Genomic DNA, 26059 nt, shown 5'->3' on the forward strand with positions numbered 1-26059 from the left:
ATTGTGATACGCTTCTGTCTGATAGAGCCTCTAATGATATGAAAGAAAGAGCTCCTTGAGAAAGAGAAAATAGCCTGTGCGTACGCAATGCTTCATAGCTTGGAGAGAAAAGGGAAGAAGGATGTGACAGTAGTTGAAGGATACCAAAATGTCACACTTCAGAATTTTTAAAAAAAATCTGTTAAATAATATAGTGCCTACCAAAGAAAGTAGAATGAGAGGAGGAACAGCACTATTCATTTAGTTAGTGTGGATTAATGGCTACTATCATGTCTCCTGAGCAGAAGGATTTACTAAAACAACCTCTTAGTTTCATTTTGTGCTAACAACTCTACCAACTACCTTAATTAATTGCCCAAAAACTGTTAATAACCATGTCATCATAGACCATCATGTAAATGAGCTTTAAAAAGTAAAATCTGAAGAGCAATCTTGCCATTCATTTATCTGAACTAATTATAATGTAGGAATAATTCTCACAGCAGGTGAAAACTGAGAAAAAGCATGCTTTTGTGGGAAAGCAAAACATTTTAGATTTGACATCAAAATTTTGGAAGAAACAAAGAGCTTCCTTTTTTGCAAGGGAGTATTTTAAGTTTGTTATTTTGTTACATTCACATTTTTAATGAAGTATTTGTAAAAAAATCAAAGAAGACATGGTGCTTGCTTCGATAGCACATATACTAAAATTTGAATACTAGAGAGAAGATTATTAATTTAGCCCCTGTACAAGGATGACATGCAAATTTGTGAAGCATTCTATCTTTTAAAAAAAGATATGGAAAATTGTGGTGTTTTCTTTTTTAATGTTGATGGAATAGAGTATCATATTTTCATTTTATTTTCATGAAGAAATTATGTGCAGAATCAACAAGGAAGAGAAGGTATTACCCTTGAGAATCGATGGATGATATTCATAAACTGACTGGATGTTTTGTTTTAGTGACAGTATAATTTATAGCTATAAAAATGTAGACTATATCCTGCCGATGTGTTATTCCAGTTGTGGAGTGGAGGATAACCTTGTGCCTGACAAAATGGAGCTAGAGGCCATGAAGAGATATACCACCAGCCCAGTGAACCTGGCTGTCTTCCCCCATGCGACCATGGCACTGTTGGCCGTTGGCATGTTCTTCATCTCTTGGTTCTTCATTTATGAGGTTACCTCCACCAAGTGCACTTGGGATGTCTATAAAGAGCTCCTCATCTCCTTGGTGGCCTCCTTTTTCTGGGCTTTGGAGTCTTCTTCCTGCTGCTCTGGGTTGGCATCTACGAATGAACTCTCAAGGGGTCCATCCAGGGGGCTTCACTGAATCCCTGCTTCCATAAATTAATTCGTTTACTATTGTTGGAAGTGTTCTACCCACTTCTCATGATAAAGTCAGATATGTGACCATGAAAAAATGTAGAATATATCATTTCTTAGGAAGGCAGCCTGGTGCAGTGAAAAGTGATGGATAGAAATTCACATCCTCATACATTTTAGCAGTGAGCTTGGGTTTACTCTTTTTTGCTTCATGGAGCCACAGGATGTAGAATTGGTATGAAGACAAGCTATTAAGGTATGTAATGGACCCATCTCTGTTCTTGACATATGGTTAAGTAATTCTTGTAGCTATATGTTTTCTTGTTTTTCACCTTTGTACATTCTGTTATTTACATTTTCCTGAATTTTATTACATTTCCTTTTGAGGAACAATCCTGTTATTTATAAACTAATTTATCATATAATGTTAAAAAGTGTTCAAAAAGGCTCCAAAGGGGAAAATATTTGGAAACTTTCAAGGACAGTCTCAGTTTTTAAAAGGAACCTTAAAACTCTTCCTAGAAGCAAATGGTAGTTTTAAAGTCTGCATTTACTGAAATAAATTGTTTAAAAATTTAGTTTTCCATGTGTGAGGAAAGTTGCAGCAAGAGCATAGGTGGAAAAAAGTCTGTATGCCCTGATAATTAAGTTGTCTATGAAAGTATATATAAAAGGAACTCATTAAAATTATTTAGGAGATGAAAAATCTCATGACCTTCATTTACACTGCCCATTCTGACCTGGGACAGAGAAGTAGAAAAGCACAAGGAATCCTAAGCCATAGAAAGTCATTTCTTTATTTTTAATGAAATACCAATGGATATTTTACTATGATTTGCTTCTGTAGGGTTTTACCTTCATTTTGATTTCAATAAGTGAAAGCTTTGGAGGGTAGCATATAGGTTTGCTAATAACCTCATCTAGCTCAACTTTATGTTCCATAAAGTTAACATCTTTTGTTAAGAAAAAGCATCCAAAACTTGTAAATAAAGCAGAAGATGACTGAATAACTTGTCAATGTCATTGATTAACAGATCCGTCTGAGAATTTAATTTAATTTTAAAGGAGAATACACCTGTATTGACTTAACTGTTTACTGCTTCATCGTTTTTTTAAAGATTTTATTTATTTATTTGACAGAGAGATCACAAGTAGGCAGAGAGGCAGAGAGAGAGAGAGAGAGAGAGAAAGGAGGAACAGGCTCCCTGCTGAGTAGAGAGCCCGATGTGGGACTCGATCCCAGAACCCTGAGATCATGACCTGAGGCTTAACCCACTGAGCCACCCAGGTGCCCCTGCTTCATCATTTTTTTACTATTTTCCATTTACATGTTACCTTGTGTGTTTCTAGCTAGGAGAAAAGATGATGCCATATGTTATAATTTGATTTCTCTATAGGATATTACATAGTTTTGTACCTAGCAAATCCATTTCAGCATTCCTTTGACTATTATTTTAAAAAATCATCCTGACTCTTGTTAAAGAATAGTAAGGGCGATTTTATTCAAGGGACTAGTGTAACGGCATTTTGCTGTAGGGGAGTCAGAGATTGGGCTCAGTTCTAAATACATGCAAAAGAGAGGATTTATAGCCAAAGAGCAGGGTGGGGGCATTGGTGGATAGAAAATTACTGTGGAGGTATCCAGACTACTGGATGGGAGGGTTTCTGCTACAGACAGGCTAGGGCGATCAGGTATTATAGGGGTAGGGAGATAAGGGATTTGATCAGATTTTGTGGGTGATCAAATACTGATGGTGGCAGTTTCTTGTAAACTGACTTGGCAAAATTCTTGTTGCTATGGGTGATACAGGTGTGACAAGGAAGAGCACTAAAGCCCAAGGTCAAGGCTTCGAGGTTTTGAGGAGCTTGATGAGAATTAGATCAAGGTGAGCCTGTCTTTGTCATTAAGTGTTTCTGTTTCTCAAAATCTCCTTTGAACTGGTCTTTCCATCTTACTGGTTCCTTCGTTAATTGATAAATTAATTAGATCTTTGATATGTGTTCATTTTATATTTATATGAGAGTCATGTTTTGAATTTTTTTGAAAATTGTACTTTAACCCCTCAATCATAAGCTCATTTTTATGTAAAAGTTTTTGAAATGTAACTTTCAAAGTTGTGGAGGAAATAATGTCTCTTGACAGTAGTTTGATCTAATTCTATGCTATTAATCAGTTTTTTAACTAATTAGCAAGTTATTGCACACATATAGTAAGAATATCAGCATCTCCAATAAGAATATGTTCAACTAGGCAGTAATGTATCAAATATTTCTCTCAAGAGCATTTCCACATTTTAATATTTTAGGATATTAGGATTATCACAAAAGAGCTAAGTAAAACCATTTTATGTGCTCTGTAAATGTAAGATATGGAATAATACAGGGGCAATCATTTATTGCTTAAGTGATGTGTTTTTTAAACAACACTTTAATAAGAACAGCATAGTATCTTGACAGTAAAGTTTGTATACTTAGAGTTTGCATTGCCATTAGATGTGATTTGGGAAAATTAGGTAGGAATAGAGATGAGATAAAGGTGAGAAGACCAAACATTATTTTATATGCCCAATGTTTTATATGTTACTCCTTCTTTTTCTTCCTTTCAAGTATCAGTTTGGGCCCAAACGAGAAAGTGGGTAGTTGGAGAATTAGTTATAAAAGGACCTCTTACAAAGATGTGAGAATGATGTCAAGGAACCACTCTTGAGAGTGTAGCTTGTAACAGTGGGTGTTACCTACAGAGAGGGTACCCAGGAGGTGCTGTGCCCTCAGACTGAGGCAGTTGACCGTCAGGGAGAGAACTGCAGGGATGAATATCATGACTTTACTCTCCTTCTCCATCCCCTGTGGATACTCCCAGTTGGCAAACTCTAACCAGAATCCAAAAGATAAAGTTGTGCATTGATGCAATCCATATTCCTTAGCCTCCTCATGGCACAGGGTAGGGTGGTGATGGGTAATAACATGGATCTAAAAGATAATATGAAAGATGTCCTGCACATCTGATAAATATTCAACAGGGATGTTAGTGCTAGAATATAGAACAGGAGAGACCAAGACTGGAAGACTTTTCTGGCTGGGATTAGAGGTTTGTGCAATCTAGTTTCATGCCAAAGGAACATGTAGGATTGAGTGAGAGCACCGTCTGTCCCGGTGGGGAATTAGGTCTGGAGGGTAGTAGTCAGTAACGTCCAGGGAGATGCAGATAAATTCTCTGAACTTAGGTAGTTGAGCTGAATTAACATTCTGGAAACAACCAATGTGGTGACAGTGAGACAGTCCCTTTAACTTGCCTAGTTTTACATTTTTCATGTGTAGTGGAATGAATGTTGTATCTTCATATAATTTTAAGTGGGAAAATAAAAATGGGAGCAAACTTTATCAGTTTTTATATTGTCTTACTTATAAGTATTGTTTTTCAAGAGACCAGCTAAAACAGCATCTTTTGTGTCCTCATATTATTATTTATCAATGAATGCTCCCCGAAGGAGGCAATCAACACCAGATTGTTCGGGTCACTTTAATCAGACCTGTAATGGTTTACTCTACTCTATGAAGTTGATATTTACTCTATATATAATGAGGAAGCAAGAAGTGATAAAATGGTCAGCTGTAAGAATTAAGCCTTTATGTCCAAATGGAGGGGAAAACTTTATTTTAATTAGATACTCCTCTCAAGTATAAAGGGAAAGGTAAGTTAGTGTCTCTATTACAAAAGAAGCAACTCAAGGTTAAGTAATTTGAATGTGTACTAGTCGACCCCAAGAGAGAATGAGGGGATTGGTATTTAACCTAAGGTTGGTGCATTTCCAGCCTTGGGGCCTGGAAGGCCCTCTCTGCGTTTCACTGCGGAGATCGGTATGTGCAGCCTGATTGCCCCTGTCAAGTGTGTGCTTGGCTTGCTCTCCAGCTTGCATGTCTCTGCTGATTACTGGCAGCTTGAAATTGTCCTGAAAGAGAATGAGTGCTCTTGATTAATCCCCATGCACAGTATCAACATATTATTGATTCATTATCAGCACATCGTGTTTCATTTCTCCTCAACAGGGATGGGCTGAAGGCAAACGTGACTTCAAAACAGATGCAGCCCCATGAACATCCAAGTTGGGTAGCTGGCTGCTTTTTGTGGGTAAAGTCCTTCCTTGACATAAAATGCCGAAAATATTCCTCTTCTCTGGGGAAGAACTGTAGAGTTTAACATCTCCAGTTTAACAACTATAAAACAATCTGACTTTTTTTTATTATTTATGTGTTTTGTTATAAAAGCAGTAGATAAGCAAGTTCTCTAAGTTAGAGTGCATTAGATATTAAGCACTTTATTATATACAGTTTTCATTTGTATCACTGTTAAATACAAAGCTTTAAAGAGACAAGTTAACATTGATTTATTCATTAATCATTTATTCAGTCATCCACTTACTGAGACCTACTACATTACATCGTATGCTAGGCACCAGGAGGACAAAGCTGCAAGGGCATGGTTAGATTCAGAGTTCACAGAGAGAAGAGGTAGGTATGTGAAAAAATACATATATAGATTGATATCTATAAATTATTGCTTATATATTATGTATAAGTATATATAAATTATATGTAATATATAAACATATAAAACAAATATGCATACATTTAGTAATAGAAATATATACAAGGTAGTGAAGGGATAATTAATTCTTAAAGCAGTATTTCAGAGAAAAATGTGACCATGCTAGGGTTTGGGAAATAAATAGAGGTTCTCCCGGAAGATGAGGGTAAGAAGAGATCTTTGATCGAGGAAATAGCCTGTGAAAGAGAACTACAAGCTTCCTTTAGGTTATGCTAAGTAGTTGAGTGTTGAGTGTTTTTGAAGCATACATGTCAAAAGGGAGGTGATGAAATATTAGGCTACAAAGGTAGGTAAGGGGCTGTTTTCTATACAAGTCTTCTACACACGCTGGCTTTTAGTAGGCAGTAGGGCTCTGAACACTGGAATTGAATCTGCATATTCAAAGACCACCTTGATACATTTGAGTGTTACATCATTGGAATTAAAGATCCTAGTCACAGACTATTAAAACAGGACAGTTGAGCAAGTATGTTGAGGAAGTGGCAATGGGGATGAAGGGGGAGATTCAGTATGTATCTAAGAGATATAATCAGAGGCATTTAGTTCAGATTGGAGGTTGGTAATAAAGAGTCGTTGAGGATGCCTCACAGGATTCTGTCTCATGTCTGTTCCCTACCAACTGAGGTAGGGAAAAGCAATAGAAAAGTCGAATTGTGGTGGTAGGAAGCAGGGACAAAAGATGGTGTGGCAGAGTAAAAATAATTGGTGATGTTTTCACATGGTTGACTTTAAAGGGTGGGTGTCGGTAGACAATGGAATCTTTATGTCTGACACTTGGCCATAGGAAAGCAGCTAGATAATGGAAAAACCCAAATGCTGGGCAGAAATGATAATGGTACATATTGCTATCAGCTAGGTCATAATGGCTTTGTCTCCACGACCACACCCAAAATAGTGCAAGCTAAAATAGAAGACTATCTTTTGCAATTCCATAGGTTGATTATATCCTTAGAAGTCACTTCTTTTTATTAAGTCGTATTGATCAGATCTTCATTAAAAAAAAAAAAATAAGACCACAAATATCTATCCACCGAAATCAAGGCTCTTGCTAAGGTACTTATTATTTCTACTTTTTAGAAAATATTTTGAAAAAGAATTTTAGGCTTTCATAGAAGTTGCAAAAATAGTACAAAGAATTTTCTGTGTATGCTTCATCCAGCTTCCCCCAATGATGTCATCTTAGATAATAATAGAATTATCAAAATGAGGAGAATATTACTACATTATTAACCAAACTATAGACCTTATTTAAATTTCACCAATTTTTATATGCAATCATTTGTTGAAAGCTGTTATAGTTCTTTTAGTGTATGGTCCTATGAAATTTTAACACATGTGTAGATTTGTGTGACCACTACCATAGTCTGGATACAGAAGAGTTTCATCACCCCCAAGTCTCTCCTGTCAAATTAGAATCATTCCTTTCCTCACTCCATCCCCTAATAATTCAGAGTGATTTTTTCCCCCCACCATCTCTGTAGTTTTGTCTTTTTGAGAATGGCATAAAAATGGAATCAAACAGTATGCAACCTTTTGAAAATGACTTTCTTTACTCAGCCTAATGCCTTTGAGATTTGTGCAAGTTGTTACGGGTATTATTAGCCAAATTTTTAAATTAAAAGTTACTCTCACTTGCAAAGCCTAACTCAGGCCTGCAATTACTTTGGGGTTTTGGGCACACATGATTAATAGATGGTAATGTTTCCCTTATGTAAGATTGAGATTTGACTATACTATATTCACATGCAAAGAACCACAGGGGGTCACCCCAGAGAGCTGACCTTAGCAGTACTAACTGAATGCCTCACCTGGATCCCTCAGAAGCCAAAATATGCAGTGGGTCAATCAGAATGTAGATACCTCCAGGGTGATGACAGATTAGGACATGAGTTTCCCATGGTTACAGGAGACAAGGGAAAATTCCTGACTAAAAGCCCACCCAGAGGATGAGCTCTGAGTTTTGGAAGCTGCCAAGGAAGCATAAACCTGTGATACAGATTGGAACTAGAGCATCTCTGGTGCCCCTGCAGGTCCTGGTCTTCCCTGGGAAACTGGCAATTGCTTATGGATGGTACCTGTGGTTAGCCTGCAACAGGCAATTTCCTTTGCAAGTATAAATAAACACTCAGGCCTGCAAGTGTGCAGCAAATGCTTCAGCAGGGGTTAGAAGTACTGGGCAAGGTTTCTGGCTACCAAGCCATGTGGCCTTCAGACCAAATGCTGGAGAGCAAGCTCCCAAGAGGGAGGGAGGTCCAATGTTCCAAGCGTAGGGCTGCCTATTAAGTTGAATGACAGGCTGTCTGCTCTTCCATTTTTGCTGCCTTTAGAAACCTTTAAAGCCAGGGCTTGAAAGCTTCTGCTTGGGATTAGTCATTGAAAACGTGACATTGATCCAGTTATGGCACAGAATGGTCAGAAGAATAAGTGAGCAGCTAGAATCTCACAAAGCATGCCAAACTGTTGGTGAGGAACATTGGAGATGGTGGCTCCTGGAAGGTAAGGCTGTATCAGAGCTGTTATCACCTCTTATTTTCTGGTTTTCATGTCAAGCATAGGGCTTTGGCAGTAAAGGTTGAAATTCACCTTAGAAGAACTGCCTGATGGAGGATGAGTGTAGGATAAAACTCATCTTTAGACATCAACAACCATGAGAGACGGAAAACCTACTCTGGAATTTGCATTATTTGTTAGCTGTTCACTAGGGGTTACAAAGTAATTATGCTCATTTATCACCATTTTATACCTACTGTCAGCAAAGTGCCAAGGCCATAGTAAGAACTCAGTAAATATTTGTGGAATAGAATGAAAAAGTCTTCTGGACTTCCTAAGACAAGGGCAGGTGGCCCCAAAGGCATGTGTTGCAGCTTTAGAACAGTGACCACATTCCAATTTCATGGCCTTTCAAAATTTTTTTACATTTTTGCATATTTCCCTAATATCTGGCTTAAAAGATAGTATCTAGGTTTTCCATGGTTGAAATATTTAAATAAAATAAGAGATGTTAGAAGGAGAATTTAATAGTCTTTTCAGATAATTGTGGACATCCTCTGATATTCAGAAAACTGGACAAGTGGCAATTTCTTAAAGTTTAGTTGCAATGGGGAATCTGAGATCATGTCAAGGAGTTTCTTGTACTGTTTTTTATGCACACACACACACACACACACACACACATCTATCTATTCATTGGTTTATCTTGCCCTTTGAATGGCTCTTTTATCTATGCATGATTTTGTAACAACCTGCATTGGTCATTTGGAAAATATTGGTTCATGGGTCGAGTAATGTCTCTATCTGTCTATTTCACTAGAATGTAGACATCTTGAAGGCAAAGAGTGTAATGTGTTCATTGATAGATCTCCTGTATCAACCACAGTGCCTGGCACATGACAGTCCATAAATATTTGTTGAACTGATTAATGGATGAATGGAGATCACATGATATATCCTCTGCACTACTCTCCAGATTCTCCCTTGCATGTGACACTCTTTAAAAAGTAAAATACTCATGGGGCTCCTGGGTGGCTCAGTGGGTTAAAGCCTCTGCCTTTGGCTCGGGTCGTGATCCCGGAGTCCTGGGATCGAGCCCCGCATCGGGCTCTCTGCTCAGCAGGGAGCCTGCTTCCTCCTCTCTCTCTGCCTGCTTCTCTGCCTACTTGTGATCTCTATCAAATAAATAAATAAAATCTTAAAAAAAAAAAGTAAAATACTCATTTATTTAGTACATTTATTTGTTAATATACACTTAGTTTTATTCTTCTGGTTCTGTGATGTATAAACTTTATGATCCTTGGCAAGGGAGTAATGCCTCCTAGCCTCAGTTTCCTTATTTTAATGGAGCTAACAATCCTTGTTCTACTAACAAGTTTCTGGGAGGACAAACTAGATCATGATATTGAAAAGAACGTGTGCATTTTGTTTGAGCTATATAGGGAGCCTTTATTTACACTGCGTTTCAAGTCTCTAATTTGTACTTTATTTTCCTGATTTGGTAAGGTTAGTGGTTAGCTAAGATAAAAATATTCCTTTTCAACCATTTCCCACAGCCCAAAACCACAAAATAGCTCCCATTTGTAATTAGATCATATTATCACTCATAAACTGAGAATATACATAAACCAATCTTCAGAGGCATTGAAATTCTCACAGTTTTTCAAAACTTTTTACTTCATCTGATGTATCAAGTCCTGGGTTATAAGAAGAGGTAAACTTTTTATGCTAAACAGGGAGGTGGCTGATTTACTCAGAGAAGCTCTCCGTACACTTGCAGAAAATAACCCGACAGATACTGAATTTACATTCCTTCAACATATTCGACAAAAATAAAACTTTGAAACAATTGACATCCACTAAGTACAGCCAAATTGTAAAAGAATTATAGGGTCAGTGGGAGATAGAGATACGAGCATTTGTTCGTGAGTACTTACTATGTACTTAGTTATCTATCATGACTGAAAATAGGCAGAGACAAAAGCATACACACCTGGAAACTAAGGTCCAGTTTAGGGCCATGTATGTACTGTTAAGAGAATTGAGATATCAACTCCATGAGAATTCATTGAAGAAATGTTTATTTTCCGGAATTTCTTCGATGTGGTAATACACTTTAACAAGGAAGGAAATTCTTTAAAAGGACAAAAGAAAGAAAGTAGTCGGGGACCCGGTTGACTGTGAGCACGAGGAGTCTGGACTCTATTCCATGTGTGATGTAGACTCACTGAAAATACTGGTCTGTGGAGGGACGTGATGAGAACAGTGTTTTAGTGAGATTAATCTGGCAATGAAGTTCTCAGCTAATGTGAGCTGGAGCCAGGGGATCTGTCACAAGTGATCCATCCAGGCCACTAATATAAGGCTAAGATAAGATCTTGAGCTAGATTAAGAGCAGCCAAAAGTAGAGATGACTACATAGCTTATAAGGAAGCATCTGTTGCCAGTTCTGAGAGAATTAGTGGAATGCTTTGAACTTGTAAAAAAGTGGGCTACATGTTTTCCTATTTATGATATTTCAAAGTGTGTTGAAAGCTATTTTTTTAAAGTGTGCACGTGGATATGCTTCTGCCAAGAATGAACTTTAGGTTTTATTTCTATTCTCATGGAGTCTTCAAGTCCTTACACGGTCCTTACTTACATCGCTGTCTCCATTGTGTATTCTGAAGTCATTTGACCCTCTAACACTGTGTGGATGCTGCCTCTGAACAGATGGGGTTCATCCTTCAGGTTTAGACGTTGACTTGTATTTAAACCTAGCCATCCATGGTGACTGAACATGTCAGTTATTCAATGTGAATAACTGTACCAAAATTAACCGTAGAGAAGTAATGCTGCAACGTAGTGGGGATGTTGCAAAACCCTTATCAGGAGACTCAGATCACACTCTTGCTTTTGTAGAGTCACTTTTATTTTATAATCCATGGTAATCAAGGAAAAGTTGATAAATGGTGATAGACGGAAGAGAGCATTGTTTTTATTGTTGATGTTATTACAAATTCCATCATATATTATAACCTGTCCTGAGATTCTTATTCCTGATAAAGCCAATATAACTTAGTTATGTGTAGTATAATATATGTACCACGAGTGAGCACAGACATACCTGTTTTTGAAGGTCATAGTTTGCTTGGGATGATCTGCTCTGGCACGAACAACTCTCTTTTGTCCTTGGGTGTCCAGACCACAACTGCATTCAAAACAACACAGCCATGAAGGATTACAAAAGAATTAATTCTTCCTGATGGATTTAACATAGGAAAAAAAAACAACACAAAAAACAGTAGAAGTTATCTTGAGACTTAGGGCATGGATATGGAATGAGTTCTAATGGGATCAATAGATACAAGTACATAGACTAGTGATACTGTGAAGAAACCTGTGAGTATTAGACTAGCCAGCAACAATTACAGTTAGTAGGGTGACCTGCTTGTACCAACTTGCCTGGAACTCCCTCAGTTTAGGATTAAAGTCTCCACAGCCTGAGAAAACCCCCATTGGTCACCCTAAATCTTAGAATGCTTTTTTTTTTTAAAGATTTTAAAAATTTATTTGAGAGAGAGAGAGAGTGGGTGTGCACAAGCAGAGGCAGAGGGAGAAGGAGAAGCAGACTCCCTGCCCAGCAGGGAGCCTGAGGTTGGCCTCCATCCCAGGACCCTGGGGTCATGATCCAAGCCAAAGGCAGACACCCACCAACTGAGCCACCCAGATGCCCCTAGGAATGCCTTCTTGAATAACACGTGCATTTCCTCCTTCACTTCACCTTATAACGTTTCCTTCCCCTAGTGGAATTCACCGGTACGTCAGCACCATCACGGTCACTACTGAGACCTCTAGCTGAAAATGGCTGTTGATGGTCAAAAGCCGTCTAAGTAACAGAAACAAGAGGCAATTTTTGCACAGACTTTCACATGCATGGTACCTTCCAAGTTTCATGGATCTCCTCCCACATGTTCATGTAAAAATCCCTTATCACTATTCAAAACCATTATACTGAAAACCTCATCAGCCAGTTCTGCTTAACCAGATATTTAACAATAGACTGTATTTGTAGAGGTGAGGTGAGAGAAAAATTTATTTGCCTAATTTTTATTTTATTTTAAAGATAACAACTTTGGTATATAATTACATATTTGAAAACCTATGTTGTCAAAACCTCTTTCAGATGCACTAGAAGTACTAAAATAGATACAATCTGGTAGGTTGTCAGGAAAACAGACAAAAAAACCTGCTAGGTCAGGAGCCCAGCTGTTTGTGGAGGGCATTAAATTTTTTTACAGTCTTTCCCATAGGCCAATATGCTTTTATGCATTGATTTATATTTTAATAATGACAGACTCCACTGGCATGAGCATTTCAGTTCCTCAGAAATTAGATAAAATCATAATTTAGACCCAAGATAAAAGGTGGAGGGAATTAGCATTTTGCAGCATTAATTAGCTTACTTGCCCTCACTTATTTCTGATCAAATGGAGGATGCTTAGTGCAGCCACAAACAGGGCTACGAGTATCCTTCAATTGTATGATATGACATTGATGTTTCTAATGCATGTAAATTCAATAGCTTTGCCTTGATTTTAAAAGTCTGGCTTTAAAAACAGTGGTTCGTTTTAGATCACTAGGGTAAGCAATGAACAAAGGAAACGATTGGATGTAAAATATAACATTGAAAGGACTCCTGTTAAAAGAATGCCCAGGCACTGAAAACACTCCGAGAGAATGTGCAATTATGCGAGCTTTCTCCCTGTTCGCTCCTCTGAATTTCTTCCCCAGCATTTCACTGTCTCACATCTTCATTATGATTCAAGGTTGCTGGAAGAAGCCGGTAACTTTAGCAAGCAGGCGTTTCATTTTTAAGTAATTGTTTGCATTGTTTTCCGAAGCACACAACTTCAGTCTCCCTCAACCAGCTCCTCCCTGGCCGCATGCCTGCCCAGTGGCAGCCCCTGTACCCTTCTCAACCTGTGCATTTTCTCCACTGTTGTCTCCCCAGCCCTCCGTTTCTCACTTCCCCTTTCCACATGGCTGCTTGGTGTGCAGACGATGCCTTCTTACAGATGTGTTCCCTCCCCTGACAAACAATTACTCCTGTCCCCCCAGCGGGAGGCCATTAGGACATCATCACGGGTTCTGCTAAGTCATCTCGCCACCACAGTTGTGTGCCATCACCTCCCATCTGAGACTCTCTAGGCATATGCCACGCAGGGAAGCTAGCAGTCGCAAACGGCGGCACCTCCAGGCATATTATTTGTTATTTGGGTCCAGAAGTCTAACAGATAATGGCTAATACACTAATGTCTGAGGGTCCCATTGGATGCTTTGATTGGCATCATTTGCACCAAACTTGCAAAAGATTGAATGGGTTATCATGTGCTAGCTGAGAGGTTAAAAAAAAAAAAAGAAAGAAAGAAAGAGAAGAAAGAAAAGAAAAGAAAAAGAAAAAAAAAACAGGCATTTTCACATTTCCATAGCAATTACACACAATGGTTCAGAAGAGACATGACAACAATAGTGATTCTACAGTTATTCTGTTTGGGCAGACTTTCAGCATTCTGAGCTTTGAATCAGTAAATTATCTGATATTAGCTATTATCCTGGAAAATGGTTAACCAGTGCGACATTTATTTGTATTTTAATCTCACAGACTCAGCTTATGTGGATACACATAGTGAAGACCTATCTAAAATGTATTCCTTTTAAATCAATGAAATACACATGCAACTGAACATTTGTGGTTCTTTTTCTCAAGGTTTCTCTGACAGCTGTACCTATTAAATTCTTTTGTTTTAAGAGGTAGCATCTCACAGGGATCTCAGTAAATTTAAGCTCAATATTTAATATATTATGAAATAAGTGGATTTTGGCATGATGCCACATTAACACTTGGATTGTTTTTTATTGATTCTCAGGTCTAGTTTACTGCTGCACTGGGGTGCAATGTGTCTTTGTGTAAAATCAAACAATGTGCTAACAAGCTAAGACTTCCGCAGAGGCCCAGAAGGCAAATGAAGAAGGGGGCGCTGTTCTCCCCTGTCAGAAACCTCAACAGTTCTCTTGTTTCTGTCACCGGTTTGCTCAAGCTCCTTAACCTCATCTCCTTAAACCTCCAACATAAAAAAGGCATCCATTTAGGGTCATTGAAATGAAATCCAGTCTAGATTAGCGTGAACTTCTGAATTACAGGATCTTCGGAAGAAACAGTTTTATTTTTGTCCAGGGCACATAGGTAATTGAACCACACACTGAACACAGCGTCCCCCGTCTGGCACAACATAGACACTCAATAAATACTTATTTAATTGACTGGAACTGAATCCAAGAACTGTGTAGAAGCCCTACTTTAAAGAGCAGGTGAAAATTGTTTCTAATTGGAAAAGCAGAGTATCAGCCACAGAACCCAAGGCTCTCCTTAAATTTTAACTCGCCACTTGCACTTGGAAAGATCTTCCTGAAGTACTTGAATTCAGCGTGTTCTCTTAAGTAGCTAGAAAAACGTTCCTGCTCAATGTAGTTTGTATTGTTTATTTGCTCAGTTAAACTGGTTTTCTTTGCCTTATTTTTTCCCTTCTACTGAGAGGGAAAAAGAGAAACTATAATCCTGTTTTTTTCTCTTCACCTGGATTTTCACAAATTCTAAATTAGGCCAAGGGAATTCGGACTATTTATTCTGTATTTTATCCTCATCCTCTATTCCCTCTAGTAAAAAGATTTACAAAAATAAAGAAAAATGGAGTTCCAGTTGAGTTGGCCAAAGGGTATCAGTGACATAAAAATGCAGGAGCTTCAGTCCTGTCTTGATGCATCTCATTTCAACTGTCAGATACATCCAACTTCCAAATCCAGTGTCTTTGAAAGACAGAAAGAGAGAGATAGAGAGCATGCACATTGTTTTGTTTATGTACTTGGAGAGAATGAAGTCTGAAAACCCATAAGTGTAGAAACTGACCTGTTCCTGATAAGCCTCAAATGACTTAGTGTCGATTAGTCGGTTCAATAAATATTTGCTGAGGTCCTACTATATTCAAGACATTCTGCTGGCAGCTACAGGGAGATACAAGACGGACAAAGGTAAGATACTGTTTTGATGGAGTCTTGTAATAAAGAAAGGGGTGAGAAAACTATAGCATACAAATAGCCACATAAAACAGAATAGTCTGTAAATTACAGAGGTTAAAGTCAGATGGACCTGAGTTTGATCCCAACTCAGGATGATCCTGATCATACCACTTAACTTCTTAGACCTAAATTTCCATATCTAAAACGGTAGGCTCAATAATGTCCCTGTAAAGATTAAGGGTACAATGCACGTAAAGTATGTAGTGTACTGCCCGGGACGCAGTTAAATGCTTTAAAAAATTGGGATTTGTTAAATGGTCTGAATTGAGGGTTTTTCCAGAAAGATGGTGAATGAGATGGGCCTTGAAATAGAAACAGAGTATCACCAGGTTTACCTAGCTGAGGTGGGTAAAGGGACCTTCATGTTCAAGTTTACGTGCAGAGTTGGCATCATCAATCCCTAGCGTACTGTTGGCCTGGACTACCTTCCTGGGTGGTGCACTGAGAGCAAAGGAAAGAGGGTTGAGGAGGAGGGAACTTGTGGAAACTAAGAGAAAACAGAGTCAAGCCGAATTCCCTGCTAGCTGTTTGCACAGTGCAAGACAAGGGGAAAGTTTGCTCTCCATCTGAGGAACACCTTAGAAGTCCAAAGAGATTCGTATCAGAGGACATGAGAAGGGCGTAGGTGTTGGGGAGATTAAGAAAAGATAATAGGAAAATTGAGGGTTAACCTTGATGTTGTAAGTGCTAAATCAGAGAAGGCAGGGGAAATCAGAATGGCTCTCAGAGGCTGATAGCAACAAGGGCAAGACACATACTTACTGGTCTGCCTGTACTCTGCCTTGGTCAGCAGTGTTCTGAATTCGAGGTGCTAGAGGCAAAGGAAAGGGAAATTAGTCATTTGCACAGCTGCCTGGAATTCTGTCTCAAGCCAGTTTAAATCTCCACCTACTACTAGGTTTTAGATTAGCAGAGGCACAGTGTATATTGCAGTAGAAGAATACAACGTATTCTGCCCAGTTTGGAAGTACAGTATATTCTGCACAGTTGATATGGGGCCAGCGCCAAGGAGAAAATAGAGCATATGATCGAAAACTCATGGAAAAAGTGAATATTAAAAAAAAAAAAAAGTGAATACTCTTAAGTTTGGGAGATAAGCCCAAAAAGACATACAGAGGTAATAATCTAGGAACACTGCATATCAGGCTGAGGAGGTATATGTAATTCAGAAGCAAAGGGGACATTCTTGGATATTATCAAGACGCATAAGGAAATAATCAGAGCTGTGTCTTTTGGACATGGACCAGAAGGAAAAGAAACAGAAAAACTAGAGGCAGAGAAATGAGTTAGAAGGTGGTTAAAAGTAAAGTACTGGTCTAAACCAGTGGGGAGGGAGATGGAAAGACAAATGTATGGAGCTAGAACCGACTGGAATTCATAGTTGGTCTGAGTGGGAAGCAGGGCCAGGGTCATGCGCAAGGTGTTTGCAGCCATTACAAGCCATACTTCTGGAGACAGAGAGATGTTTGGCCTATGCCTGACCTTGGAACAGTTTTGTAATTTCTGTGCCTTATTCTTTCTCATCTATATAATTGACATTTTAATAGTACCTACTCAAATAGCATTATGGAAAGGAATAATGAGCAAATACATATAAAATATTTGGAAAGGTATCTGGTATGCAGTAAGTAGCACATGGCCCAGAAATATTTGGAGACTTCGAACTTCTTCTCTGAGAAACTGATGGATATGGTGGTGCCACAAACTGAGAAAAGGGATATGGGAGGAAGAATATATTTGGGGGTAGAGATGAGGATGAGTTTTAGGAGTCAAGTTGTCCAAATTTCACCCTTACCCACACCATGGTGTAGATAACTCTGTCAGTTATCTAGTCTGTGAGAGAAAGCTGATGGCAAAAGGCCAGAGAGAAGAGGGTAGAGTCATCTAGATTCATCATAGGGTGTGGTAGTAGTGTTAGCCTTTGAATGGGGAAGGATTGCTTCAGTCTCTTTGAGAATATAGCTATGGAGATGTTTCAAGGTCAAGAAAAGGAAAGTTGAAGAGATTACTTTGAGTGATTTTAGTAATGAGAGAAGTTTAGGTCCTTTGGAAGCACAACAGATCTGGAACAGTAGCTGGCAACCTGAAGAGAGTGAGAAAATTTAAAAATGGTACCTGAAGAGGTTGAAATAGTTACCTAGCGATGAATAAAAGAAATGTAAAGTCACCTGGCTATGGACTCTTTTAGGAAGATGTCTTTTTAGATTTCATTTTCCACATGGGTGATAAGTTTTAAAATTTAGATATTCTATGTCAGCCATGAAACCCTTAACTTTTCTCAGATGAAAGCTCGCAATGCCACTTGGCCAAGTATTAAAAATGATTTGGGGCTGGCTGAAAGGCATGTGATGTGCCTGTGTGGGAGCTGAAAGGTGTGTGTGTGTGTGTGTGTGTGTGTGTGTGTGTGTGTGTGTTGTCGTATTGGGGTTAATGGTGTGAAGGTATAAAATAACACCATTCTCAGTGTTTAATTAACTTTGAGTTATTTTGAGTTTCCTTAGGTAACATTGAAAAGTTTCTTAAAGATTATGCTAAATAAATCATCAACCAAGTTACAAATTAATTAATTGACTTCTATAAAAATCTATTGACTACCTTGATAAACCTGGTCTCACAAATTTTATCCTTCTGAACAATCCTTTCCACGTAACATAGGAAACAGAACAGGGAAGAGTGAAATATCCTGGCTTTCCCTATGTACACTGACTAAAGCCTGAAACGGAAATCAGGGATCAATTCCATGTCACTCTGGTTATTAGCACATGGAGCAACTGTTTGGTTTTAGCCTGATTCATATTCTAAGATGGCTTTCAGTATCCTGCAGAGTCAGCACTGTTCATTTTGAGGTGTTTTCCATCTACTTTACATGCATAATTGCTCAGCAACTGGTAGATTTGTTGAGTTCGATATGAGCAGTCTTAAGGCAAAGAGGCATCCCATGGGCACAAGATGATTTTCTTCAATTTCAGCCTGCAGTGTCAGGAGCCATTCTGGACTTGTGACTGGCACTGTGCTCAACAGCCTGCTGGATCTACGTTTTCCCTCAGTGGGTTTGAGTGGTTCATTTTAGGGAGTTGATACTGTCTTATGGGAAGATGGAGTGCCAGCTGGTTTTAAAAATGCCCCTCAACTTTCTGTGATATCTCCAACAAACCCATCCTAAGCAAAGTTTATTAGAAGGAACTTGGGATCTTTTAAAACTCTGTAATAGAATCCCCTTATTTAGCAGTAAGGATTGGTATACCACTTGGACGCTGCTGGTTAGGTGTATATGAACTCAGTGGGGTAATAGCAGTGACCCCCTTGGAATAGCAATAGTAATTATTTGAGTACTCCCTATGTGCCAGAGTATCTTCTAACCCTCACAATCATCCTTCATGTTAGATACAATTAGTCTCATTGTACAGTTGATAAAACAGGTCTCTAAAAGATAAATTCTCAGTAATCACATATCTAGTAAGTGATAAACTTTCTGTCTCATTTTAATAGATTACTTAGCCTCTCAGTAGGAAATAATGGGAAAAAGATTGTGTGGCTCCAGTTTTGCATGTTAGAGCCCATTCTAGTTTACAGAAGATCGTGTCTCCCTCTCCATTATGCTCAAATGAGTACCATACCCCTTGTGAGGATACCTGAAAGTATTGGAGCTACAATGACATCATGTACAAAAGCTTAACCCTCAGTAGATTTCCTTCAGACCATATCATTGTGTTAGTCCTCAGAAATTAGAAGCACAAGCTTTTTCATTTAAAAGGAGCTGTTATAATTTTAGACTAGGGTAAGATTTTTTTTTAGGGTAAGATATTTTTAAACATTTTATCTACCCAGTTGCCTTTACTTAAATTCAGGACAAATGTTTTTGCTGTTATTGAACTCACCATCACTTCTAACAAGTGAGAGGGTTCCTGGTAAATTTTAGATATATCCGACTCCCTTTTTTCCAATATGCATACTTGTAGGCTGCTTGCTATGAATTTACACCTGTTCCAGCTATGGGATCGAACTAATTCCTTGCCAAATAGAATTTGCATGGTTTAGATTAATGATCTGATGTTTCAATAGCCATTCATACCTTTTCTACCTGGTATCTTGGTATGACTGTGTACTTGGTTCTAGAAACTGGACTGTTTGTTGCTTTATTGATTGCATACATATCCCTTTCTTGTTGACCTCAGCCTCACTAGCTAGTTGCTTCTGTTTCTCTCTCGCTCCTGCTAGTCTTCCAGGTTCAAGCCTCATAATTCGTTTTCAGATACCTGTGGCAGACCTTTGACATGCTAATATCCTGCCTTACCTAGACCTCCATACATTTCCTACTTCACATTTTCTTAATTACGAGCCCTGTCTAAAGACCTACTATTGGCTCTTCCTGGAGGGCATGTCCTATTCTGGTGAATTTCTCTTTATCTCTGAGTCTTGATTTGAAATAGATGATCTGATTTGAGCTATAATTTTGACATGAATTGAAAGATAGACTCCCATTTTAGAAGTTTGTTCATTAGGATATTGAATTATGTTTTTCTTTGGAAAAGGTAAAAGCAGCTAACTGCTCTTCTCTTCTCAAAAACCATGTGGTAGGGAAAGATGTGGCTACTCTTTCCTTCTCAAAGAGAGGAAACTAAGGAAAAGATAACTATGGCTATTTCAGATCTCTTACGCATGTAGAAACACAATGAACATGGTCAGCATGAGTGTCCATTAATAGACAATTAGAGTACCTCTGTGCTTACCACGGGTTAGCTCAATGAAACCATCGGAATTATGCAAATTGAGAATAGAAAGGAGTCCCTCCATAACTGATCTAAAAATCCATGAAGAAGTCCTCCAATCACCAAATACAAGTTTTTCTTGAGCATTTTCAGCCAGACATTTTACTGTGTGTGGGGCATAAAAACCTGTTCTTCACTGTCAAGAGATTCACCAACTTAAAAATTTGATAGTTTGTGGATCATAAGTGACATTCTACCGTGTAGTGCCATGGCATAAGGCAGAATGAGGAGGACAGCAAGGCATTATTCCTTTTGAAAACAGGCCATAAAGGGAAGGGTCTCCTTTATTGCCGCATGTAGACTTTTTGCCTGACATCTAGTGGCCATTCCAGGAATTACAGCACAGGATACCAGCAAAGATTGAGTGTGGGTGAAGAAGGCAGTGCAGATTTGAGGTAGCGGAAACGAAAATGCCTCCCCATGAGCTTCTTCTCACAGCTGGGGACATACCACATATATTCTTCTTTACACCTCTTTCCCAAATACGATCCCAAATAATTATTTAATTTTGGAGCTAGGGGACTCTCACCCAACTTTCATTTAATTACATTCTAACCATTGTATGAGGATATAAAGAAAAGCAAAACTCTACAATTTCTGACTTTAACGAATGTTTTAAGATCAACGTTTTGGAAAGCTGAATCCCTACTTGTTTACTGAGACTATGGTGTATCATTTTTACTTCTTGGAAAAAAAATAGATATTCATTTACTAACCTACTTCACAGAGGATAACTTAACCTGTAAAATGATGAAAATAATTATAAATCATAAACTTGCTTTGAAGATTTAAGAAGTTAGGTCATGTAAATAATTTTTTACAGTGCCTGAAACATAATAAGTACTCAAATGGCATTTGATATTATTATTTGAGGGGGGTTCATGATAATAAACATTAGTGGTTTTAAATACATGCATATTAGTGAACTTATTACCTGGAAAGAGTATTATTCCTCCCAAATACTAAGGTCTACCTACTTGGAGAACTCAAATGTTATATGTGATATTCAGTGATCACAGAGATTCAAAGTTGAAGACACATTCCCCATCTCTTGTCCAGCACTCTCATTTACATATCAGGACACGTTGTGTGAAATGTGCAATTTAGCAAGGTTTCACAGATAGTTAAGGATGAGACTAGAATCTGGGTTTTCCCATAAAGTTCCATGTATTTACCAGTACTGCAAGTGGCTTACTTATATCATCAAACCAATACTGAAAAATGGATTTTCTCTCACATAGTGAAATGTGAGATGCCTAGCTACGGGTTTGTACTATACAGGTGCAAAAAATAAGTTTTGCACATTTCTACACATTAAAAAATATTAATAATTTTGATAGTACTACAGAAACACTTCTTACTCACTGTTGGAAAGTTAGTAATATAGGTAAACAAAAAGGTTAGACTAAAAAGCCAGCCATGGACCATTTCTCAGGCATACATATATACATATTTGTTATGTTCACTTACTCCCTTTTATGTTGTTCTATGAACAGATGTACATATATTTCAACTAAAAGGTAAATTTAAACTGTGCATACGGTTTTGTAATTTGGGTTGTTTATTTAGGTTAGGAACACATTTCCACATTGATATTCATCTATGGCATCATTTTCTTGGTTGCATTGTATCTATTATATGCTCATACCAAAATTGTTTTAATTAATTCCTCTTTGAAATCAAATTAATGACCAACAAGGAGAATTAGGCTGTTGGAAACAGGAGACCAAAGAGAGTGAGAAAAAAATTGGTAGTGCTATTGAAAATCCCGTTTCTTCTCTTTCTTTTGACTTAGACCTTTATGTGCCCTCAAACGGTATCAGATAATTGAAGGAAGGCATACCTTGATGAGGATGTACTGACTTGGGTCCTGCTGAGAGAGAAAGTGGAGTGTTTGTTCGAGGGAATAAACTTGGAAGTATGTGTTATGTAAATGGCAACAAATGGAGTGTTTTACAAAGTCCAAAGATAGAGGGTAAAATACCAAAGAGTAAGATGCCATATCTCCCCAGTGACGTGGGGCAGGCCCATATCACAGCTTCACAGGTGAGCAAAACTATGTGTATGAAAGGATCTGAAAGTTTCCCAGCTCACACTATTGCTTTCTTTCTAGCAGGCCCTTCCGCAGTTCTTTGAGACCCACTTGGATCCAACATCTGACATATATAGTGTATATTTTCCTTATGAAATAAATGTGTTTTTATCACTCAATAGTGCACTCCTCACTTCTTCTGCAATACTAATAGCAAATTATTGAGAACACTAGTAATGCTCCTTGGATCCTGCTGGGTGTATACACAGGTGCTGCCTTTGATCCACATTATCTGTCTTGTGTGCAGCCTGTCACAGTGCAAGTGAACAGGGGAAGCTGAGTGCCAAAGGCCCTGTTTGGGGACAGGCGCTTTGTGAATGTCCTGCCAACCATGCCGGCCTTGTGGAATTACAGCACCAGTGGACTGTCAGGTCTGCACCTAGCACACTGACAGGTGGAAAGCACTGGATAAAAATTAGCAGTTTGTATTTTCCAGGAGGCAAAGGCATGAAATGCCTTATTATCTCCCTTCTCTCCCTATTTTGAAACGACAAAGGTCGAAATATTAATAGTCACAGAACACTATAGTTTACCCACCTCTGACATTTTTCTTTGTGCTCCAAGTTCAAATATTTCTTCAATCTAAGAATAAAATTTTCTGGCCATTTTATAGGAAAAGTACAATAAAATCACAAGTAAGGATTAGCTATACTGACTAATAAAGAGTGTTTACTTTAAAACAAAAAACAAAAAACAAAACAAAATTAAAAAACCTCACTTGTCTTCCATTGCTTCCTGCATTAGAAAGAGGCAGAGAGCTCTGCTAGTGCAGCATTATTGAAATTGCGTTCACACCCATTCCAGTAGATGGTTCACACACTTTAATTCCTGTTAAAACTTAATTAAATTGCATGATTTATTAGCTTGTGTTAAATGTTGAGAAAAGCAGTCTGGAAAACCTACGCATTCTGTGTAAGACCCAGTCAGCTGTCTCAGAGCAAAGACTTTTGGTTTTGTGTAAATTTTGCAAACTACTGAATTGTTAACAGGCTCTTTGTTGGATGTTCTTATACTCCTAATAGACTCCACATCACTTGGAAAAAAAGAAAAAGTCGTGTTCTGAAGAAAGAAAAGGCAGTGTGTATTTTGTTAAACAAATCAGCATAGTCAATAATGATATTCTTCTTTGATGTCTAACAGATTCTGCTATATCTTGATAACTATTAGCCTATAAAGCTATTTTGTAACATAGTCCACCTCTAATTTTACTTTCTCTGTAACCAACTGTCAACTGTATTTATCTCCATGCTTTCAAACCTTCTAGAAATGCACATCTTTCTGTGATTGCTTTTAAGAGCACAACCTTAATTCAGGCTTCCTACACTCCTCCAGTTTATGGTGATATTAAACTCAAGCAAATTCACTCATTGAACTCAATCTGGGGGAGAAAACCCACTGGTCTATAATTTAAGATTATTTGACTGTTCACTGGCAAATGATTAGATAGCATAATCATTTACTGAGCCTCAATCTGCATTTTCTGAAATACTTGTACCTACTACACGAGAGATGAGAATGGAAAAAGGAGAAAAAAATAGCAGCAAACACCAGAGAGCCAAGCCATTCTGCAGCTCTGTAGGTGCAAGTCGAAGTTAAAATGCCTTTGGAAGGGAGCCTGGGTTGTACAGTTGTCTGTGTCCAACTTTTGGTTTTGGCTCAGGTCATGATCTCAAGGTTGTGGGGTTGAGCCCCAGCATCAGGCTCCACGGTCAGCAGGGAGTCTGCATGAGGGATCTCTCTCCTTCTGCACCTCACACCCACCCCTCTGCCCTAGTGCATGTGCTCACTCTCTCCCTCTTAAATAAATAACTAAATCTTAAAAATAAAATAAAATAAAATAAAATAAAATAAAATAAAATACCTTTGGAAAGATTGAAGGAAGCCTGACTAACACAATCATCTAAGGTATTTCATATCTGTGGATAGTCACACACAGACACACACATATGTGTGCACGCATGCTCACACACACATACATAGACACATACAATTCTTGCTCTGAACTCATCAGGGAGCTCCTCCCTAATTTAAGCCCAAGCTTGGAAAGAAGTCAGTTGTTATTTCTCTTTCCTGACACTATTACATCAAAACAGTATCCAGGCATTAGACAGTATTTATTAGCTTGTAAGGCCAGAGATAATGATCCCATTCAATCAGAACATATGAATAATTCAAGAGTCCCAACTTCACATAATTTCTGGCTCTACTTTTAAAACGAGTAAAAGAACTATTTGTATCATTTTTTAATTTTTGGTGACAATGGGTAAAAGACAAAAGATGTTTTGGGGTGTGTGTGTGTGTGTGTGTGTATGTGTTTCCTAGAAAGAGAACTTCTTGAAATAAAACTGATCAAAGACAGTGCCAAAAGGACAGATATATACATATGTAAATATGAAAAAGCATGATACTACAAGGGGGATATACAGTTATTACCTCTATATTGTCTTTCTTTGTTTCTAAGATTTTATTTATTTGAAAGAGAGATAGAGACAGGGCGTGAGCAGGAAGAGGGAGGGACAAGTGGACACCCGCTGAGTAGGAAGCCCAACACGGGGCTTGATCCCAGGACCCAAGATCATGACCTGAGCCAAAATCAGACACTTAACTGACTGAGCTTTGGATTATTTCTATATAAATTTGTTGAGAGTGTTTTAATCACTGTGGATAGTTTCATATTGTTTTACACAGGAAACAATTACAATTTCTATAAGACCACTGAAGCTATAATTTCAGGGGTCATTTCTGCAGTGTGCAATTTGAAAAGTACATTTGAAAGAGAGAGATTCTTCAACCTGTAAAGAGAAGTTGAAATAATTTAATCTTAGACAGATAATGCTGCTACTTCTTATTTTCTAACCTAGAGAGTAACAGGCAATGGAGGAGGGCATCATTTTCGCTCTAAAGTAGCTCTGTCCTATAGAACTTTCTGTGATGAAGGTATGTTCGGTATTTACACTGCTCAGGATGAAAGCCATTAGCTACGTGTGGCTATTGAGCACTTGAAATGCAGCTAGTGCAGCTAAGGAACTGTATTTTTTTAAAGATTGATTATTTGAAAAAGAGAGAAAGACAGAGAGAGAGCAAGCACCCAAGCAGGAGGGGCAGAGGGAGAGAGAGAGAGAAGAGAGAGAATGTCAAGCAGACTGTACTGAGCACGGAGCCTGATACTGGGCTCAATCCCAAGACCCTGAGATCAAACCCTGAATTGAAACCAAGAGTCATATATAAAACTGACTGCTCCACCCGGGTGTACCCAAGGAACTGTATTTGAAATCTTATTACTTTAATTTAAACATAAATAACCACACGTGGCTACTGATTCCCTGTTGGATATCGTGGCCCTTAAGTCTTCAAGGAGAATGGCTGTTGGATTATTGGTAGATATTATTATTAGGGTATTTTAAACCTTCTTTTAAATTTACCATTTCTATTCAAACACTCACTTTCTTATTACAGATTATCCAGGTTTTTGTAATTAATCCATCCTTCTTTTGCCAAATCATTTTGGAAAATTGGAGTGAAGTAGTGTTCCAACTGCTGCTTTTGGTGAGACATACTCTGATGAGTGGGGCATAATACAAACATTGGAATGAATCAAGAAGAAGAAGAAGCAGTAGACAAATCAGATAAGAGAAAGCTTTTATTTGTACCTCCATGACTTAACAATAGGCAAAAATATA

General features: G+C 38.2%; 1 pseudogene; it reads left to right on the plus strand.

Moving 5' to 3' along the window:
• Positions 1 to 1037: 1037 nt before the first annotated feature.
• LOC111146183 lies at positions 1038 to 1279 on the plus strand (annotated as a pseudogene).
• The last annotated feature ends 24780 nt before the right edge of the window (positions 1280 to 26059 follow it).

Source organism: Enhydra lutris, unplaced genomic scaffold (genome assembly GCF_002288905.1).
Source record: "Enhydra lutris kenyoni isolate GAN:26980312 unplaced genomic scaffold, ASM228890v2 scaffoldscaffold2, whole genome shotgun sequence".
Taxonomy (NCBI): Eukaryota; Metazoa; Chordata; class Mammalia; order Carnivora; family Mustelidae; genus Enhydra; species Enhydra lutris.